The following is a 3,168-nucleotide window of genomic DNA, read 5'->3' on the forward strand; positions in this document are numbered from 1 at the left end:
CTGCTTTTTGGTCATCATTTTCTTGCTGTTGGTTTCCTTTATTAGACGAGCTCTGCAGCGCTAATAGCTTTGCCAATGGGAAAAGAAGTTGGGGAAAAACCCAGGCTGAAAGAGGTCTAGTAAGTCTGGGGAAGGAGTTTTTGCTGCCCCAGGGCTGGGAGGACAGCAGGAGCAGAGCAAATGGAGTTTTTGCTGAGCCACAGAACTTGTGCTGCCAAACACTCGCTTAATAATGTACCCACCTGGCCATAAACGTGGGAGAAGCTTCCTCAGGCTCAGCACCTGCCCTGGACATCAGTGGGGCAACTCACTCTAAGCTGCTCCGGGGCCCTTCACACCCCACTGCAGCCAGGCCAGCAATGTTAAGGGCTACAGGGTGACATCTCTAAGTGATACGATATTTAAGGTCCCTTTCAACCTAAACCATTCTCTGATCTCTGATATCTCACTCAGGGTTGGTCACAATCGCTCAGCCGAGCCCTACTGCTGCTAGACTGCCCCAAAGGAACCCAAATTCCCTCCCTGAAGGGAGATCTGGGTGTACAATTAAGATGATGCCCCACAAACCCCACCTTTTAAAACCTGAGCCGCAGCTGGTCTTTGTTTGCTCCCCTCCCAGGTCAGCACTTCCCATCCTGCCCCAGCTGGGTACCATTCTTGGCTCTCACATTTCTGTAAGCTTTTATTTGTTTTTTAAGTTGTTTTCAGGAAAAAGCAGCTTGAACTTAATAAACAACTCCTTGCAGCTCCTGGAGGAGCTCCTCATGGACACAACAATAACACAGCTCTTGATGAAAACACAGATGAGTCCAAAAAAAAAGATGGTTCAAGGGGGAGGTTTTGGCCTCTTCCCCTCACTGAGGATGCACTGGACAGCTTTGAGCCCACAGTCTCCTGCCAGACCCCAAATGGACAGAGCAGTGGTGCCTTGTTGGTTTCCCCAACGCCCAGGGCTATTTTCCCCCAGCAGCAATGGAAAACACACATGCCCGCCAGCTCACCAAACTGCAAATAAACCCCTCTCTTAAAACGTGGTGGAAAACATGTTTTGTTGGAGCCTGAAAAGGCTGTGAAGTGCTCAGGCTCCGGCTGCACTGATGCAGCGGGAGGGACGAGTCTCCATGGGAACTGCGTGGTTATCAATGTCGAATGGGCGACATTGCAAGGTGCCACAGCTGACATCTCGCCTGGGATGGGGAGAAACTGGTCCTGAAAAGCTCACCAGAGTGGCAGGGGCTCATGGCTGAAGGGCAACTTGCAATGCTGCAGCCATTTCCCCCCGTAGTTCCTTGCCCAGTGACCAAAGTGGGGTCGCAACCAGATCCAAGCTGGGGGAGAATTAATGGGATTTCTTACTGCCCTTCAGCTTGCAGGGATGGGAATAGGACGATGACCACATTGAGACAAGCAAAACTGCAGTGGCCTGGATCACCTCTCCCCTATCTCACTGGTTTCATTTGACCATCTTTTTACCACTGGATTTCTCCACCAGGATCCAGCACTGCCCGCACAGAGCATTTGACATGAGGCTCAGCCTCCTACACTTACCAGACCATAACTGGAAAATAGTTGCCACCCAAAACCCAAAGAGGGATACCCGGCCATAGCAGAAGGCTTCAGGTGCTTCGCCTGATGCAAAACCCTCAGTGGTCTCCAGAGTTTAAGAAATGGGCGGTTGCATTAAGGCAGAAAGCGAGAGTGCCTAATGGCTCTTGGAATCGGTTTCCTCTTCAATGAACATGTGTTGATAAACGGTTACTTAAAAGACAACAACTTGTTTTCCTAAGTCATTTAGAATTAGAAGGATGGTACAAAGGCTTGTTTGTCGCAGAAATGTGGTGAGCTGCTAATTCAAACCCAAGCTGAGGAATGCATCTCTGCCCACAAGGCCCGTGCAGGAGCCATCCCCTCCATGGGAGAGCTGCCTGCTCCTGAAGTGGCCCCCAGTTGGCACAGACCGTGGGTGAGCCACGCAGCTTCAGGCTTTTTCCATCTCCAGCCCTTAGCCAGGCTCTCTGCTCTTGCAAAGTGGGAATATTTTATAGACTAGGAGACCACAGATGGAAAATGAGTTTACAATATTAACATTACCAGGATTAAGACCCATTAGAGTTTCTAGCTAGCAAAGAACTGACAAAAGTTTGTATTAAATGACACTACTTGAAAGCTCACCTTCATTCCTCCATCTCTGATGACTGTGGGATGAGCAGTGCAGCTCTCCTTGCTTATCCCACCCCAAACCGTAGGACACCATGAGGTCTCAGGGAACCTGGAAGAGGACAGAAACGCATTGCTGTGATAAAATCCTCCTGGCACAGCAGCACATGGAGGAACCTCCCTCTCTGCTCTCTGATGATGCAGACACACCTGCACATACAGCTCCAAGCCACCAGCAGCTCCCTCTACCAGCCACAACCCAAAAGCCCACAGCCAGCTGCTGGTGTGACACTGGTGTCCTGGCTCCTGTTGCACAACAGCTGCTGAAGGCACTGGGGGAAGCTCTGACATGTTATGGTAGGGCCTACACAAACCCCAGAGGGGGAGACAATGCAACTTATCTACATGGCTGGTTACCAGCGTACTTCTGAAAGCCAGGGGTGCTTCCCTGGGGGTGAAAAATCAGGGATGAACAAGTAAAAATGCAAACTGGGGCTGCCCTGAGCCCCCCAGCCCTTTTGGGGCAGCACTAAGCAGAACCAGGGTGCCTGCAAAGCCTAGACTGCTCACCAAGACATAGATGAGGCCAAGATGAGGTGACTGTATGCAAAGTTCTCTTCTCGTGGCATAGCCCTCCGCTACACACAGGTCCCACTGCCCTTCTGCCCTGGCACCAGGGCCACCTCCTCCCCTGTGGCATTTGTCCCAACTCAGCCAGCAAAGCTGCGGATTTGCTGTACCCGGTGCGACAGCTCCGGCTGGTGGCTGCCAAGGGCTGATAACAGCATACACATGGGAACATCGAGGAGGAATGTAGTGATGCTGCACAAATGCCTGATCTTCGTCTTTATATGAATCTACCAAGCCACAAAGGGTAGAAATCACAGATGCTTTTGCTAAACACCCAACAAGTATATAAAACACACACAGATATTTTTCGTCATTGCCGCTTTCCACGGTGCAATGAGAGAAGCAATTTAATTACACACAAACTCCACTAAATCAAGAAGA

This window comes from Cuculus canorus, chromosome 12 (genome assembly GCF_017976375.1).
Source record: "Cuculus canorus isolate bCucCan1 chromosome 12, bCucCan1.pri, whole genome shotgun sequence".
In the NCBI taxonomy this organism is placed as follows: Eukaryota; Metazoa; Chordata; class Aves; order Cuculiformes; family Cuculidae; genus Cuculus; species Cuculus canorus.